General features: G+C 41.0%; 1 protein-coding gene across 2 annotated transcripts in view; it reads left to right on the forward strand.

Moving 5' to 3' along the window:
• Positions 1–19,932, forward strand: part of PRKCA (protein kinase C alpha) — an 866,216-nt gene that overhangs the window by 617,542 nt on the left and 228,742 nt on the right. The window lies entirely within an intron of this gene.

Consider the following 19,932-nt stretch of genomic DNA (forward strand, 5'->3'; position numbering starts at 1 on the left):
GCATCATTTACTGATAGTTGGTAATATTTTTCTGTACATCCATTGCTTTGCACTTGTCCACATTAAATTGCATCTGCCATTTAGAAGCCCAGTCTCCTAGTCCTTCTGCAGTTCTTCAGAATCCACTGCCATTTTAACACCTCAAAACAGTTTTGTGTCATCTGCAAATTTGGTCTTCTCACTTGTAATCCCTTTCTCCAGATCATTTATGAATACTCTAAATAGCACAGGTCCTAATACAGACTCCTGGGGAACTCCATTTGGAAAACTGACCATTTAGTCCTATCCTTTTTTTCCTGACTTTTTATCCAGTTATCAATCCATAATAGGACACCACCTCCAATCCCGTGACTGTCCAATTTCCTTAGGAGTCTCTCATAAGGGACTTTGTCAAATACCTTCTAAAAATCCAAATACACTGTATCAACCGGCTCATCTTTGTCCGCATGTTTATTTACACCCACAAAAAAATCTAGTAGATTGGTAAGGCAAGACTTCCCTTTGCAAAACCATGTTGACTCTCCCCCATTAAATCATGTCTTTCTATGTATTCAGCAATTGTGTTTTTAAGAATAGTTTCAATCAGTTTGCCTGTCACCGAAGTGAGGTTCTCCAGTCTGTAGTTTCCCAGATCGCTCCTGGAACCTTTTTTAAATATTGGCACCAGATTGGCTACCCTCTAGTCTTCTGTTACCATGGCAGTTTAAAATGATAGGTTGCCGATCGCCAAAAATAGGTCTGCAATTTCATTTTTTACTTCCTTCAGAGCTCCGGGGAGAATACCATCTGGTCCTGGTGATTCGTTAATCTTTAGTCGATCAGTCTGAGTTATTACATCCTCCAGTTTCACAGTGATACCATCTAATCTCTGTCATCACCATCAAAATGTTTAAGGTATGGGTATGACCTCAACATTCTCCTCGGTAAAGACAGAGACAAAGAATTCATTTAGTTTTTCAACTATTTCCTTGTCCTCCCTGTACACCCTTTTTGTCCCTCAGTCATCTCTGTGGAAGCTTCTTTTCAAATTCTCCTAGTCTCTTTAATTACTTTTTTACATCTAATTTGCATTGTTTATGCTCTTCTGTACTTTCCTCCTTTGGGTCTGCTTTCCCTTTTTTCAATGATGCCCTTTTGGCTTTAATTGCCTCTTTCACCTCACTATTAAACTATGCCAGCAGTCATTTGGTTTTCCTAATGCCTTTTTTTTAATGCATGGAATACATTTTGACTGGGCCTCAAGAATGGTAATTTTAAACAGCGTCCCTGCCTTCTGTGAGTTTTTAACCTTCTAGATTGCTCCTTTCCGTTTCTAACAAATTTCCTTATTTTATCATAATCTCCCTTTTTATAGTTAAATGCTACTGCAGTTATTTTTCTTAGTATTCACCCTCCGGTGATATTTAAATTGTATTTCATTATGATCACCATTGCCAAGCAGATCCATCACCTTTATCTCTTGCACCAGGTCCTGTATGCCTCTGAGAACTAGATCTAATATAGTTCCCCCTCTCATTGGTTCCATTACCAACTGCTGCATGGAGCATTCATGGATGGCTTCTAGGAACTTTACCTCCCTTGCATGTCCTGAGATGACATTTACCCAATCAGTACTTGGGTGATTGAAGTCTCCCATTATTATTGTGTTGCCCATTTTACTAGCCAATCTAATCTCTGTTAGCATTTTGCAGTCAGTTTCCTCATCCTGACCAGATGGGCAGTAATATATCCCCACTGCTATTTTTTTACCTTGAAATTTCCCTCCATAAGGATTTCAGATTGCAAGTTTGTTACCTGCTAAACTTTTATCCTGTTTGACTCTATGCTATAAGAACATAAGAAATTGCCATGCTGGGTCAGACCAAGGGTCCATCAAGCCCAGCATCCTGTTTCCAACAGAGGCCAAAACCAGGCCACAAGAATCTGGCAATTACCCAAGAAGATCAAAGTCTGACTAGTACCCACTTTCAACTTCCCGCTCTGTTTCCCAAAGCTGGATTCAAACTCACAGCCTTTGATACTCCAAACACCTCTCCTGCCAAGCTGGGCCACAGGCACAGGCCCTATCCTTAACATATTAGTGCCACCCCTCCACCAATTGTATCTGCCCTGTCATGTCAATATCACAAGGTCTCATTCGTTATCTTCCTTCCACCAGCTCTCTGAGATTCCTATTATGTCTATTTCTTCCTTTAGCACCCTGCATTCTAACACTCTAGCCTTATTTTTCATACTTTTGGCATTTGCATACAGACATTTTAAAGTAGTTTTATTTGTATTTATATTTTTATGTGTACCCGTAACCTGCTTAAGATACAGGCTGTTTGGAGTCATTTTTATCTGCGCGCTCTGTATTTAAATACTTATGAGGTTTTTCAGCTTTTACCATCACACCTCTATCAGGAAAGAAGATACCTCCCTCCAAACCAGGTGCTGCTGACTGACTGTCAGCTTTCCCCCATATTCTATTTTAAAAGTTGCTCTATTTCCTTTTTAAAAGTTAGCACTAGCATCATGGTTCCACTCTGGTTAAGGTGGAGCCCATTTCATTGGAATAAGCTTCCCCTTCCCCAAAATGTTCCTTACAAACCTAAAACCCGCTTCGCTGCACCATTGCTTCATCCATGCATTGAGGTTCTGGAGCTTGGCCTGCCTCTGTGGTTCTGAGCATGGAACAGGGAGCAATTCTTAGAATGCAACCCTGGATGTTCTGGATTTCAGTTTCCTACCTATGAGGCTAAATTTAGCCTCCAGAACCTCCCTCTTGCACCCAGAACCTTCCTCTTACTCCTTCATGTATCATTGATACCCATATGTACCGTGACAGCCAGCTCCTCCCCAGCACTCTCTAAAATCTTATTTAGGTGGTGCATGAGGTCTGCTACCTTCGCACCAGGCAGACAAATTACCAAGCGATCCTTAGGCCCAGCAACCACCCAGCTTTCTACATTTTTAATGATCGAATCACTCACTGCATCAGTCGTCCTAACGTTTCTGTTTTGGGCACTGACCCTTGGAACAAGTAAAACTTGATCTTGAAGAAAAGTATGTTTGTGCTTAATACTTTACCATACCCTGGAGAAAAAAAATTTAAAAAAAGTTTATTCTTGCAAATGTTTTCCTCTTACGACTGCTATCGTGTCACTGAGGCCTTTGATTTTCTAGCATGTACTGCAAAGAGTCATATCCTTCAAGTTAGTCCTTGGAAGACCTTTCCCTGTATTATCCACAGCTGACTTGTAGTTATTTCTTGAATTTGTTCTTTTTTTTTGTTTGGGGGGGGGGGGGGTTTGCCTGATCATTTTAATGAAATCTTGCACCCCCTCCCATCTAGTCTTGGTTAACAGGTTTTATTTCAGTGAATAGCCAGATAGGCTTATAAATTAAACAGGAAAACCAATACCCTGCTCTTCTCCATCTAATTATGAGAAGATTGGCCTTTGCAGAATGTAAATCATCTCTGTTGGTGGCTCAGTAGGGGATGCTCTTTTTCCTGCACCAGTCTACATTGTGGGGTAAAAGGACATTAAAGTGCTGAGGGTTCCATCTTGAAAACGAGATGCTAAACCATGTTTGTATGTTATGTTCATGGAGCATTGTCTGAATGGTTGACATTAAATATCTAATAGAACTTTTTGCAAGAAGTGGGAATGCAGCAAAATCAAGAGTCTGCAAATCCTATATTGTTGGTGCTCTCCTCTGTGGCAGCCTCTTCTCTTCCCAACAAGAGAAGAGGCTGAACAGTTTCCAAACATACTACCTCAGGCCGTCTTTAACATTCCTGGGAGGATACAATCTCAAAGGTCCAGGAGTGAGTTCAAATTTCTACTGTGTTCATCCTGTTTAAACAGAGACACCACCAATGGATCAGGAATGTCCATTGAATGGACAATGGCTTAATTCCCAATGACATCCTATATTTTATTTATTTAATAAATTTATATAATGTTTAATTGCTGACAACAGAAGCAGTTTACAAGTAACATGCATAATAGAATCCTAAAAATATAAAATTAAAAAATTAAATGCTATTAGTATCCCAAACAAAACACACAAACCAACAAAAGAAATAGTCATGTCACCTAGGAAACAACCAGGCCTTCACCTGTTTGGAGAGCTGATCTCTGTCATCCAGTTCTGCAATTAAAGACACAGTTCAAGAGCGATCTTAAAGCCATTCTCCTTGATGTTAGCACCTGGGAAACATCTGCCCAAGATCGTAGCCACTGGAAACACAAACTCCACAAAGGTCTTAAAAAAAAATATGAGAAAAGGCTGTTGTGGACCCAAGAAGATGAGGAAGACACATTAAAGTTCGAACATAGTTGCGTCCATTTTCTTTTGCAGTTATTGCAACAGAGCCATTCACGTGTAGGTCTTTACACCCACAGAAGGTGTTGCCTACTTAGATTGAGAAGACCATAAAGGGCATATAGATATGGCCTCTCAAGACTGCGGTAATAATGGGAGACTTCAATTACCCCAATATTGACTGGATAAATGTATCATCGGGACACGCTAGAGAGATAACAATCGTGGATGGAATAAATGATAGCTTTATGGAGCAATTGGTTCAGGAACCGACGAGAGATGGAGCAATTTTAGATCTAATTCTCAGTGGAGCACAGGACTTGGTGAGAGAGGTAACGGTGGTGGGGCCGCTTGGCAATAGTGATCATAATATGATCAAATTTGATTTAATGACTGGAAGAGGAACAGTGTGCAAATCCAAGGCTCTCGTGCTAAACTTTCAAAAGGGAAACTTTGATAAAATGAGAAAAAATTGTTAGAAAAAAACTGAAAGGAGCAGCTACAAAAGTAAAAAAAAATGTCCAAGAGGCGTGGTCATTGTTAAAAAAATACCATTCTAGAAGCACAGTCTAGATGTATTCCACACATTAAGAAAGATGGAAAGAAGGCAAAACGATTATCGGCATGGTTAAAAGGGGAGGTGAAAGAAGCTATTTTAGCCAAAAGATCTTCATTCAAAAATTGGAAGAAAGATCCAACAGAAGAAAATAGGATAAAGCATAAACGTTGGCAAGTTAAATGTAAGACATTGATAAGACAGGCTAAGAGAGAATTTGAAAAGAAGTTGGCTGTAGAGGCAAAAACTCACAGTAAAAACCTTTTTTAAATATATTCGAAGCAGAAAGCCTGTGAGGGAGTCAGTTGGACCGTTAGATGATCGAGGGGTTAAAGGGGCACTTAGAGAAGATAAGGCCATCGCGGAAAGATTAAATGATTTCTTTGCTTCGGTGTTTACTGAAGAGGATGCTGGGCAGGTACCCGTAATGGAGAAGGTTTTCATGGGTAATGATTCAGATGGACTGAATCAAATCACGGTGAACCTAGAAGATGTGGTAGGCCTGATTGACAAACTGAAGAGTAGTAAATCACCTGGACTGGATGGTATACACCCCAGAGTTCTGAAGAAACTAAAAAATAAAATTTCAGACCTATTAGTAAAAATTTGTAAACTGTCATTAAAATCATCCATTGTACCTGAAGACTGGAGGATAGCAAATGTAACCCCAATATTTAAAAAGGGCTCCAGGGGTGATCTGGGAAACTACAGACCGGTTAGCCTGACTTCAGTGCCAGGAAAAATAGTGGAAAGTGTTCTAAACATCAAAATCACAGAACATATAGAAAGACATGGTTTAATGGAACAAAGTCAGCATGGCTTTACCCAGGGCAAGTCTTGCCTCACAAATATGCTTCACTTTTTTGAAGGAGTTAATAAACATGTGGATAAAGGTGAACCGGTAGATATAGTATACTTGGATTTTCAGAAGGCGTTTGACAAAGTTCCTCATTAGGGCTACTAGGAAAAGTAAAACGTCATGGGATAGGTGGCGATATCCTTTCATGGATTGCAAATTGGCTAAAAGACAGGAAACAGAGAGTAGGATTAAATGGACAATTTTCTCAGTGGAAGGGAGTGGACAGTGGAGTGCCTCAGGGATCTGTATTGGGACCCTTACTTTTCAATATATTTATAAATGATCTGGAAAGAAATACGACGAGTGAGATAATCAAATTTGCAGATGATACAAAATTGTTCAGAGTAGTTAAATCACAAGCAGATTGTGATAAATTGCAGGAAGACCTTGTAAGACTGGAAAATTGGGCATTCAAATGGCAGATGAAATTTAATGTGGATAAGTGCAAGGTGATGCATATAGGGAAAAATAACCCATGCTATAATTACACAATGTTGGGTTCCATATTAGGTGCTACACCCCAAGAAAGAGATCTAGGTGTCATAGTGGATAACACATTGAAATCGTCTGTTCAGTGTGCTGCGGCAGTCAAAAAAGCAAACAGAATGTTGGGAATTATTAGAAAGGGAATGGTGAATAAAACGGAAAATGTCATAATGCCTCTGTATCGCTCCATGGTGAGACCGCACCTTGAATACTGTGTACAATTCTGGTCGCCGCATCTCAAAAATATATAATTGCGATGGAGAAGGTACAGAGAAGGGCTACCAAAATGATAAGGGGAATGAAACAGCTCCCCTATGAGGAAAGACTAAAGAGGTTAGGACTTTTCAGCTTGGAGAAGAGACGGCTGAGGGGGGATATGATAGAGATGTTTAAAATCATGAGAGGTCTAGAACAGGTAGATGTGAATCGGTTAGATGTGAATCGGTTATTTACTCTTTCGGATAGTAGAAAGACTAGGGGACACTCCATGAAGTTAGCATGGGGCACATTTAAAACTAATCGGAGAAAGTTCTTTTTTACTCAACACACAATTGAACTCTGGAATTTGTTGCCAGAGGATGTGGTTAGTGCAGTTAGTATAGCTGTGTTTAAAAAAGGATTGGATAAGTTCTTGGAGGAGAAGTCCATTACCTGCTATTAAGTTCACTTAGAGAATAGCCACTGCCATTAGCAATGGTAACATGGAATAGACTTAGTTTTTGGGTACTTGCCAGGTTCTTATGGCCTGGATTGGCCACTGTTGGAAACAGGATGCTGGGCTTGATGGACCCTTGGTCTGACCCAGTATGGCATTTTCTTATGTTCTTATGTTCTTAACTAAAGAAGAACAGAAGTAGGAATGCTGAAGTTCTGGCTATGTCCCAACACATACTCTACAATTCCCTTTGATAAAATAATTCCCCTTTGGAAACAACCTAAATAGGATAAAAAAAAAATCCTCTGCCTCTTGCTTTGATGTATGCATTCCTTCTTAAAATCTCTACAGGATTTTTGGACAAAAGCAATCGATAAGTACACTAACAGTGATAAAAGTATGATGAGCTCTTGCAGAAAACAGCATAATTCTGTATCAGAATTTCAGAAATAGCAGATTTATATTGGTTTGGTACTACTCAGTCTTGAAGGAGAACACAGCTGCCCTGTGTTTCCATTCCTAACCAGTTGCAAACATAGCATCCTTGCTCATTTAATTGACTGTAAGAGTTCAAAATGTAGAAAATGTTAAAATGTCCAGCTGCAAGTTTGTAGTGCTGTGGTACATCCTTTGGCAGAAACACAAACTTTTTAAAAAGTTAGTGTTATTTTCTCTGCATTTGTTAGAGTAGCAAATACCAGGAGCAGCTTCTCCCTTTTTTCAATAGCTCTCTGACCCTGTTGTGTCCCTGGTTTGTTCTCAGATGAGGCCTATCAAACGGGGATCAGCGCTACCCAGAGAAAGCAGGAACAGTCAAGCAGCTGCAAAACAGTAGAGGAAATAACTTTCTTAAGTTATTTTTACATCTAAAGGCTGATCATTTTACCAGAACCAAATGCTTTAGAGGCATATCCAAGGGTAATGTTTTTAAAGACCTTTAGGACCTTAGAAAGCAGCCAAAGGATTACAATAGAAATAAAAAAAAATACTATTTCAAATGTGTATTTGCTCATAGTGCAGCTATACACATATTAGGACAGAGACTAGCCATAGTATAGAACAGTGGTTCTCAACCTTTTTTCTGTCGGGACACACCTGACAGATGGCTCTCACATGCGTGACACACTGACCCATGATCGTCACGGGGTTTGATGTAAAAGTACAGTTTGCATCCACGGGAACCCCCCTGACCCTCAATAATGGATGTAAAGCAGAATTATCACATTCCCCATACAACTCACCCTACAAAAAAGATGTTCTGGTGTCATCTCAGTAACAGCAACTCAAACTCCTTCTACTTCCAGGCTCAATAGCCCTACTTATGAAAAAACAGCAGTTTACCACCAATGCATGTCCTCTTGAGAAAACACAACAAATAAGACTGATAAAACTCTTACATGCTAGTAAAATATCTCATCTCGGTAACAGACACAGATCCGACCTAACATACTCCCAGGATCTGTAGTAATGCACATAAACTAATCATGACACAGTTACACCTGTATTATGGAATACACTCAAACAGAAGCAACCCTATCTATGAAAAGGCAACACTATAAATATTAAATTAGGTCCTAAAAACCAATACACCTCTTATTAGGAAAACAGAACTAGCAAGCAGCTATAGATCCCCACACAGAAATAATTGTAAAACTATACAAATAAGCAGAATAAATGTTTCTAAACAGCTATGAACAGAATAATATCCAACAATTAAAAACTCATAAAAACTATTAAAAATTCTCCAAACACCAATAAAATATTTCAAAAAAAGCAGACACATCACATAATATTAAATAATTAAAATGGCAGTCAATCAAGAAAAATAAACTTAAAAAGCCACCTTTACTTACCCCCTCAAGCAGCTCTCCTACTCCTCTTCCACGCAGGCTGTAGCACACAGCAGAAGCAGCAGTAGAGGCTAAGCTCTATACTCATGGTCCTCTTCCTTAGTCCGATGTCTCTCACACACACACCATACCAGTCATGCCCCCATGACCAGTTTCTGTCTCTCACACACCAATCATCTCCCAAACAGTCTTTGACACACACACACACACACACACACACACCAGTCACCTTCCTGAACAGTTTCTCTCATGCCATACACACACACAGACTTCCCACTCCCGTGTTCTACTTACATATACGGGCTTCTCACTCTCATAATCACTTTCTCTGTCTCACACACACTCACCAGTCTCTCACTCCCATGCTTGTTCTCTCCACATGCACAGGCTTCTCATTCCCATAATCACTTTCTTTCTCTCACACACACACACAAACACACCCAGTCACCTGATCTCTCTCATGCATACACACACACAGGCTTCCCACTCCCATGTTCTTTCAGATATACAGGCTTCTCACTCCCATGCTGTGTCTCACACACACCCAGGTTTCTCACTCCCATGCTCACTCTTCACATGCACAGGCTTCTCATTCCCATAATAATTTTCTCTCTGTTACACACACACACACACACACACACACCACCAGTCACCTGATCTCTCTCATGCATCCACACACAGGCTTCCCACTTCCATGTTCTGTCTTACATATACAAGCTTCTCCCTCACATGCTGTGTCTCACACACACCCAGGTTTCTCACTCCCATGCTCACTCTCTTCACATGCACAGGCTTCTCATTCCCATAATCACTTTCTCTGTTACACAAACACACACCAGTCTCTCTCTCATTTCCATGCTCGTTCTTCACTGCACAGGCTTCTCATTCCCTGAATCACATTCTTTCTCTCATATTCACACACACACACCAGTCTCTTTCTCTCACACACACACTATCACCTTACCAACCAGTCTCTCGCTCTCATGCATGCATACACACACAGGCTTCCCACTCCCATGCTCTCTTTCACACATAATCAGGCTTCTCCCTCTCATGCTTTCTTTCACACACATCCCCCCCCCCCCCCCCCAAAGCAGGCTTCTTACGCCCATGCTTTCTCACATACCCAGATTTCTCACTTCAATGCTTTTCTCTCTCTCACACACACACATCAGTCATCTCCCTGACTAATGTCTCACACTCTCACATACACACATCATTCATCTCCTTGAGCAGTCACTTTCATTGTCTCTCACATATACACACACATCAGCTCTCTGACCAGTTTCTCTCACTCACACACATGCTCTCAATCACACGCAGGCTGGCTGCTTCTTTCTCTCACTCACTTCCTCTTCCCCGCCCCTCCCCGAGCACAAATGGTAGCTGCAGCGGCCTCCTCCTCCAGCCCCCGCAGGCCAAGAAAGAAGAATCCCATCGGCCGCGGGAGGCTCACGCTGCTGTCTCCTTTCCCGATTTCTGGCTGCTTCAACTGCTCGGAGGCCGATGCTGCAGCCGCCGCTGCTACTTGTCCACGCGGCACGGTCTTTCTCCTTCCCGCGCACCACGTATCACTTCCGGTTCTGGGTCACGGGGGGGGGGGGGGCAGGCGCGGGAAGAAGAAAAGGCCAGCCGCGGGTGCCAGAACTTCTTCTAGCGCCGCTGCCGTTCCCGCTGGGCTTGAACGTGTTGATAGCCCGGCGGCAACGGCAGCAGGGAAGAAAGAGCAGCGGGAGAGACCGGGAGCGCGCGACACACCCACCGGTGCTTGGCGACACACTAGGGTGTCGCGACACACCTGTTGAGAACCGCTGGTATAGAATATGCTTTGTTTTAAACAGAAAAAATGTTTCATTTCTCCTCTGTTTGATTTTTTTAGTCCATCATTCTTGTATGCTAAATGTGAAATGTTTTTGCACTAATTTAAGATAGTATTTACTCACTACCTTTAAAGAACCTGCATGTAAACTTACATTCTTTGAGCAATTGCCTGAACAGTGTAAATATAACTGGTAGAATAATGGATGAACCAAGCGTATCAAAAATAATTTTGAAGGAAGTTGATTTATATATTAATATTCAGCAGAGAACCATAAATAGGGTAACACTACTAATGTTTTAAATGATTTGATAGATGAATTTCCAATGTTCCAGCAAAGAGACTTGAAAAGGTTTCCAACAGGCCAAGACCACATTGTAAATTCACAGATGATTATGCTGCATTTAGCAAGCTGTTAATTAACAACAGTTGAAGTCTTAAGACACTGAGGGGCCCATACAATACAGTGTGCTCAGCCGAGCGCACTGTATAACCCGCAGTCAGACACTGGATAAATAGGCGCTAATCCACTCCCTAATGCAATAGGGGGATTAGCGCCTATTTAACACGCGTCCAAGGCGGAGTGAATGAGATAGGGCTCATCACATGCAAATGCATGTGAATGAGCCTAATACTCATTCACTGCACATGCAAAAAGATAAATTTGCGTCTCAAACGCACATTTATCACTCAGCTATTAATGCCTGCCTGGAGCAGGCATTAATAGCTGAGCGCAGGTAAAAGAAGTACAGAAAAGCAGAAAAAACTGCTTTTCTGCGCTTCTTTTTTAAAGTATAAAAAATAAAATAAAATAACTTGGCAGACTGCCGAGTTATGAAGACCGCCGGTAAACTCGGCCTTGGTTTTCATAACCAGCTGACTGCTAGTAATGAAAATGGCCACTGATAAACTCGGCGGCCATTTTCATTACTGGCAGATAGGCAGGTTATGAAAACCGAGGCCAAGTTTACTGGCATCGGTCTTCATAACCGGCAGCCGCGGCGGGTCGCGTTAGCAAGGAGGCACTAAGGTCGCACAAGCGACCCTAGCGCGACCCCCTAATTTACATATTGCATGGCGCCCCCCTTGCGGGCGCCATGCATGCATTAAGAAAGCGAGTGCTGAAAGGTCAGCACCCGCTTTCCGTGAACATTATTGCATCGGCCCCTGAATTGGCAAATTGACATATAAAGTAGAATCAACAATAAGAGATGGTGTCCTCTTCACTGAATACAGTCCATGGTATCAACGCGAGGATACTTATGAATAATATTTTCCCCTGAGGAAGCCTGGATGGCACAGTGGCCGTTGTAGGGACAGAAAGAATACAAGTTATAGCAGAAGTAGAACATAGAGTACGGAAAATTCATTGAAACAACAGTCCTGTGAAACAATTACAAAGTTTCCTTTCTTGTGGACTGTGATTCAGCTGTATCCCTTTTTTAATGAAAGTATCTTCCATGTGACTCATTTGCAATTCACAAATTATCTTTCATGAAGTCTAGCTCTATTGCAAGTGTCATTGTTTTATTACAAGCACTATGTAAATATTTTGACAATGTATGTCGATATTTATACATGTTATAAATGCATAACACTACAGAGAGTTTAAAAGTGGTGTGAATGAGGAATGATTGACTAGGGCAATTGATAAATATGTTATTGTGCCAATTTTATTTTTTAATTATTTTTTTGAATAGTGTTGGTATTCTTTGCCATTTTGTCATAAAGCATATAACATTAAGCATCTATCAAAACATTTAAAACATTAGTGGTGTTACTTACCCTATTGTAGGGTTCTCTGACGGATATACTATTTTAGGTACCCACAGATTTTTATTTTATTTAAAGCCTAAATCCAGTATACTATATTAATATTCAGGTATACAAGAGTTTTCTTAATTAGGATGTCAATAATTAAAGGGGCACTGAGAGATGACGCAAGCTGAAGAGAAATTTACTACACAGAAAATAAGAGTAATAAAAATGATTTGCACTTTTATGGCAGCTCTCGTTCACAAAGGATCACGGAGCACTTTTTAGATGCAAATTCAAGAGCAACAGCCTCTGGGCTACAAGATGTCAGCAGACACAAAAAGCAACACCATACAATTGGGGGTGAAGAGAAGTCCATTATAACCAAAACTCGGTATGCCGCACCTGCTCCATTTGATATCTTTCTGGTGGCATTGAGTAAGATCCACCGGTTAACAACATAGTGCTTAATGGAATCAAGTATTCATGGCAGTAGGGTTCTCTGTGTATGTAAAGTTGTATTCAGTGTAGACTTGGTTTCCCTCAGATTTCACAGAGGATGGATCCATCTGCAGCTTAACATTTAATTAAAGAGGCTGAAGCTTTTTCAGAAAGCTTCAGTCTGACTTTATATACAAGAAAGATATAGTTGCGATGGAGAAGGTACAGCGAAGGGCAACCAAATTGATAAAGGGGATGGAACAGCTCCCCTATGAGGAAAGACTAAAGAGGTTGGGGCTGTTCAGTTTGGAGAAGAGACGACTGATGGGGGGGATATGATAGAGGTCTTTAAAATCATGAGAGGTCTAGAATGGGTAAATATGAATCAGTAATTTACTCTTTCAGATAACAGAAGGACTAGGGGGCACTCCATGAAGTTAGCATGTAGCACATTTAAAACTAATCGGAGAGAATTCTTTTTCACTCAATACACAATTAAACTTTGGAGTTTGTTGCCAGGGGTATGTGGTTAGTGTAGCTGAGTTTAAAAAAGGTTTGGATAAGTTCTTGGAGGAGAAGTCCATTATCTGCTATTAATCAAGTTGACGTAGAAAATTGCCACTGCTATTACTAGTATCTGTAGCGTGGGATATACTTAGTTTTTGGGTACTTGCCAGGTACTTGTAGCCTGGATTGGCCACTTTTGGAAACAGGATGCTGGGCTTGATGGACCCTTGGTCTGACCCAGTATGGAAATTTCTTATGTTCTTATGTTCTTTCTTAAGGCTGTAAGTTCAGGGGTTTTTCATCAAATTCTAAATTGGATCCTATCCATGTGGATGTTGTCGTGGTGCCAGAAGGTCAGCCAGTTATATATCTAACATCCCTGTCCTCAAACAGCTCTGTCAGAATTTTAGTAAAGAACTGCCTCAGGTAGATCCACATCTGATAAAGAGTTGAAACCCACTCCCAAGTTTTACAGGAAGCAGGCATGTTTTGGCATCTTAGTCTCTATACCTAAATATTGGCATAGAGTTTTGACTTCTCCTGTTTCTGACTTCAGATCAGAGAATTAGTGATTTTTATATATTTTTGTTGTATAATAATGTTAGCTTCTTCTTTGAGTGCAATACAAGCTTGGGTTATGACTAGACATCAAAGAAACTGTATGTGTTTATTAAATTGCCCTCTGACAGATTTCTTTAAGTGCCTTGGTGTAGCTAAGTATAATTGTTATTTTTTAAATAATACATGTAAGGACCCTTTGCCTAACAAAGTTAAATCCAAGGTACCTATCTGGATCCGTAGCAGGTGTGCTCTATCAGCAGGAGATGTAATAGGAACCTGAGAGTAGTCGAGAGATTTCTCCATGAAACTGGGGGCGAGACTAACTGTAGTGTTCTCCTGGTAAAAGAATGCCAGAAAAATCAGGAGGTCCTTTAGGGATTCAAAATGCAAAGGTCACCTCTCTCTCTCCCTCACCCCCTCCCCCTGATTTTGTAAGCAAGATCCTTTAAAAATCTGCTCCCCTCAGCAGCAGGGTTAGTAATTGGAGAAGCTGTGCACTGGGAGGAGAGTGAAAACCCCCATGTTTTGAGCTAAAGGCCAGCCAGCAACACGCTGCTAAATTTAACCACTTGGGCTGGATCATGATAAAAATCTCTTCTGCCTTAAAACAAAAAAAAAGATGCCTTGGATGTCCTTGTGCCAGATGTCCCAAACTGGCATTAACCCGTAAGGAAGCCTGTCGCCTAGCACAGAGGAGACCAAGGAAGGGGGGAAGGAGTTAAAAAAAAAAAAAAAAAAAAAAAGAGTCAATGTGACCAGGAATAATTAACTGTGAAAAGTCTTGTCTTTGCTCTGAGACTTTGAAAGATTTCCACCTCTAAATGAAGTGCAGGTCCTTGGGAACACCAGACTCTTCTGTGGAGTACTGTTTGAGCAGACAAGGTAAAAAGAAAAGTGTTTTCCCCTATTAGAGGTCCATTTCAACATCATTTTGTTCTGCTGGGGGGAAAAAAAACCCCATGTGCCTGTGCTGAAGATATAAACCAGTCACTGACTACATGAATGTTTCTGAAGTGTTGCTTGCACCAGCATCCAAGGCAACCATTGATCTCTGTATTGGTACTGTTGATGTCAGTATTTCCAATTCCGTTTTTCTCCAGTGGAGCCTGGCGTTTTTGGGGGGTGGTTTTATTTTGTTTTGTGTTTAACCATTTTGTTTTTCCTTTCATTTTTGTCTTTGTTTTTTAAAATATTAATTTGTCTCAGGAAAACAAAGCAGATTAAATGAGGAATGTCAGGAAAGGAAAGACGATATTGAAAACAAAAGAAAATGTCTGTGCACACATCTATTGCAAACCCATCAGTAGTGGCATCTCTAGAAGGAATTATTTGAGGAGAGGGCAACGGGGATGCAAATTTAGTCCCAGCCCGCCCAGAAGATCTAAAGCAGAGGTTCCCAAACTGTGGGTCTTGCCCCCAAATGGGGTCACAAAATCAATGGGATAGAGCTGTTTCTTTCCCACTGACTCACAGGCCCTGTGCTGACTGCTGCGGCTGTCACTCCCGCTTCCACTGCTGCTTTCCTATTTTAGATGAGTGGAGAGGAGGGAATTAGTGAGGGAGCAAGGAGGTCTATTTTGTTGTCATTGTGAATTTTCAAGTGTTAAAATGGGGATTATACTGCATAAAAGTTTGGGAAGCACAGATCTGAAGAGCAGCCTGCTGTGGGTAGTGAGTGACTTGTTATGACTTTGCTACCAAAGAAGACAGAGGTTTGCCCCTTTCTGTGTCTCTTTGTTTGTCCCTGGAGGACCTTCAGACTGGATTTCCTCTCCAGTTTTTACACAGGGAAGGAAGGTTGATTCAAGGGTTTTTTTTAATTTAATTTGTGTTTAGCTATTCTGTTATAAATTAATTGTATTGAATAATGTTGCTTATGTTGTAACTTTTTATTTGTGCCATATTATGCTGTATATTTTAAATTGATTGTACTGATACGATGAGGCTTTTATTGCATTGATTGGGAGGGAATGTTATGTTTATTTAGATGGTAAAGCTTATCACTTCTCCTCTGAGAGTAGGGATATGGTACGCTTGACTTAAGAGACTTTCGTTATTGAATTGGATATGTCATGTCATATTGATGTTATATATTTAATGTAAACCATTTTAGGTAATGTGGAATAGAAGTGAAAGAATAAAAGAGAATTGCAGGTTACCATGGCAATTTTGTTCTTTATGATAGTTTCTACCATTTTGCCTGATACAGACTCACTGATCTGTAGTTTCCTGGATCATCCTTTGATCCCTTTTTAAAAATTGGCATTCCATTGGCAACCCTCTAGTTTTCAGGTACCACAGACTATTTTAATGATAGTTTACAAATTACTAATAGCAGGTCTGCAATTTCATTTTTCAGTTCTTTCAGCACTCTGGGGTGTATGCATCTGGTCCAGGTGATTTGCTAATCTTTAGTTTGTCGATTTGCCCTAGTACATCTTCCAGGTTCATTGAGATTTGTTTTAGTTCCTCTGAATCATCACATTTGAAAATCATTTCTGGCATGGATAGCTTTTATATCTTCCTCAGTGAAGACTGAAGCCGAGAATTAATTTAGTCTCTCTGTTATGGCTTTGTCATCCCTAAGAGCCCCTTTTACCCCTTGATCATCTAATGGTTCAACTGACTCCCTTTTAGGCTTTTTATTTTGAATGTACCTGTATGAGATTTTGCTTCCACGGTAAGCTTCTTTTCAAATTCTCTCTTTGCCTTCCTTATCAATGCTTTGCATCTAACATACCAGTGCTTATGTTGCTTCCTGTTTTCTTCATTTGGATCCCTTTTCCATTTCTTGAAAAATGGGTTTTGTTTTGTTTTGTTTTTTATAGCTATTATAGCCTTTCACCTCACCTTTTAACCATGCTGGTGGTCATGTAACTTTCCTTCCATATTTTCTAATGTGTGGAATACATCTGGTCTGGGTTTCCAAGATGGTATTTTTAAACAAACGTTCATGCCTGATGTAAACGCTTAATATTTGCAGCTGCTCCTTTCAGTTTTCCTCATTTTATCATAGTCACCTTTTTGAAAGTTAAATGCTGTCACAGATTTATTGAGTCATTCATCCAGTTACGTCAAATTTGATCATGCTGTGATCACTATTGCCAAGTGGCTCCAACACTGTTATCTCTTGCACCAAATTCTGCATTCCACTAAGGACTAGGTATAAAATAGTTTCCCCTCCTGTTGGTTCTTGTACCAAATGTTCCATGAAGCAGTCATTTATTTCATCTAGGAACTTTACCTCTTTAGCATGACCTGATGAGACATTCACCCAGTCAATACTGGGATAATTGAAATAACCCATTACTAGCATTTCATTGCCTATTTATTCTGGCCAGGTGGATGGTAATACACCCCCACTGCTATTTTATTCCTATTTTCACCTAGAATTTCTATACATAAAGATGCAACATTGCATTTTGATTTCTAAAGATTATTTATCCTGTTTGACTCAATGCCTTCTTTAATATATAGTGCTACCCCTTCACCCATTTGATCTATCCTATCATGTTGATATAATTTGTACCCTGGCATCACAGTGTCCCGTTGGTTATCCTCCTTCCACCAAGTCTCTTGAGATGTCAGTTATATCTACCTCTTCATCCAGTATGATAACTCTAACTCTCCCATTTTATTTTTTAGACATCTAGCATTTGTATGCAGACATTTCAATGTATGTTTTTTTTGTTTGTATTAACAACCTACTTATCAGTGGACGGGTAATTTGAAATCTTTCTGCTCTGTCTGCTCTTTACTTAAAGGCACCAGTCCACTTTAGCATTTATTGCAGACTCTCTACTGGAAGGCCCTAATTTCCCTGATCTCTTAGTATCTTCAAAGATCATTATTCCCAACTATGCACTTCTGAGCGACTCGCTGTTTTCCACCATCATCTAGTTTAAAAGCTGCTCTATCTCATTTTTAAAAGTTACTTCCAGCAGCCTGGTTCCATTCTGGTTAAGATGGAGCCTGTCCTTTTGGAAAAGACCTCCCCCCTTCCCCAAAATGATGCCCAGTTCCTAGCAAATCTAAAACCCTTGTCTCATCCACGAATTGAGACTCCGGAGCTCTGTATGCCTCTGGGGTCCTGCTAATAGAACAGGGAGCATCTCTGAGATGCTACCCTGAGGTTCTGGATTTCAACTTTCTACCTAAAAATCTAAATTTAGCTTCCAGAATCTCCCTCCTGTGTCATTGGTACCCACATGTACCAAGACAGCTGGCTCCTCCCCAGCACTATGTAAAATCCTATCTGTGTGATACATGAGGTCTATCACCTTCACACCAGGCAGGCAAGATTCCAAGCAATCCTCACATCCACCAGCCACCTAGCTATCTACCTTCTTAATAATCAAATCACCAAATACAATGGCCATCCTAACCCTTCTTTCCTGGGCACGTGCCTCTAGAGACATATCCTCAGTGCGAGAGGATACTACATCACCTTGAAGGTAGGTCCTAGCTACAAAATTGCTTCCTGCCTCACCAAGGCGATGCTGTCCTTCCAGGTGACCTTCAGGTCAGCACATGGACTGCCAGATTGAAGGTGGGGCTTCTCTACTGTATCCGTGAAAGTCTCTTCTGTATACCTTCCTGTCTCCCTTAGCTCCTCCATATCTGCTACTCTAGCCTCTAGAGATCTGACTCATTCTCTGAGAACTAGGAACTCTTTGCACCTAGTGCATATAGACAAACTCTCGCCAGCTGGGAAATAATCACACACGTGCTATGGCACTCAGTGCAAAAGACTGGAAAACCTCCCTCATGGTGCTGGATCATCATTAGCATATTAATTTTTTTTATTGAAACAATCCTTCTGAACCAATACTATGGCCTAGCAAGCAGCCATTTGTGGAGGCTACATAGCTCATGCAGTGGTCCGCTGGGTCCCATAGCTCCAAGGGGCAATGAGAGAAGGCTCATGGTCAATAAACAAGCTGGAGATAAGGACGATCAGACAGGCATTATTTTCCTTTATGCCAAAAATTAAATGCAATTCAGTCAGAATTCTTTCATACGCCACTGCTGCAATAGCATATATGAGCAAGCAGGGAGGCATTCACAGCAGAACGCTAGCAATCGAAGCAGCCAGAATGTGCAGGAAGGCAGAGTTTAACATGTAACTTTTGTTTGCAACCCACATTGCAGGAATCAAGAACATCCAAGCTGACTTCCATCTTAACCAGCAACATTTTTTCCTAGGCCTTATTCGCACCAAGGTAAACAAGCTCTGCACAGTTTGGACTGCAAGAGAGCCTTAACCTTCTGTCTGGAGCAGACAGAAGCCCATAGACAATCCAGCCAGCATTTTGTTTCTTTTGACCATAACAAGCTGGGAATTGCTGTTGCCAAGCAGACACTTTCCAATTGGCTAGCAGACTGCATCTCATTCTGTTATGCCCAGGCCGGATTGCAATTTGGGGATCATGCCAAGGCTACTCCATCTGGGTCATGGCAGCATCGGTGGCCCATTTGCGAGCAGTCCCCATGAAGGAGATCTGCAGAGCTGCTTCATTTTGATTTCCATCCATTCATTCACATCGTATTTCTGTTTGGATAGAGATGACCAACATGATAGCAGTTTTGGCCAATCTGTCCTTCGGAATTTGTTTGAGATATAGAACCCGACTGTTCCTGCCTCTAAAGCCTATTATTTCTGTTCAAGTTGCCCCCTTCCTATTACCAACAATCTGTTGTTGTGGTTGTACCTGTTGGCACCTATTTTGTTGGTCCCCTTTTATGTTGGGGGGAGGGGTGGTGTCTCTAGCTAGGGATTCACCCATGTGTGAGGACTGCCAATACTGCTTGTCCTTGGAGAAAGAGTTGTTTACCTGTAATAGGTGTTCTCAGAGGACAGCAGGATGTCAATCCTCATGAGACTTTCCCATGTCCCAGTGGAGTTGGGTCTCCACTTCATCGGTTTTACTATTTTATCTATTTATTCTTCAATTTTATATTTTAAGACTGAGGAATCCCCACATGGTATAATACATGCCGGAGCATGCTCAGAGAGACGCAGTCAAAGTTCTAGAAACTTTGGCATAAGTTTTCCGTGCCAGGCTCCATCGGTTGATGTCACCCATGTGTGAGGACAGATATCCTGCTGTTCTTGGAGAACACCTGTTACAG

The sequence above is a fragment of the Rhinatrema bivittatum genome, chromosome 4 (genome assembly GCF_901001135.1).
Source record: "Rhinatrema bivittatum chromosome 4, aRhiBiv1.1, whole genome shotgun sequence".
NCBI classification, from domain to species: Eukaryota; Metazoa; Chordata; class Amphibia; order Gymnophiona; family Rhinatrematidae; genus Rhinatrema; species Rhinatrema bivittatum.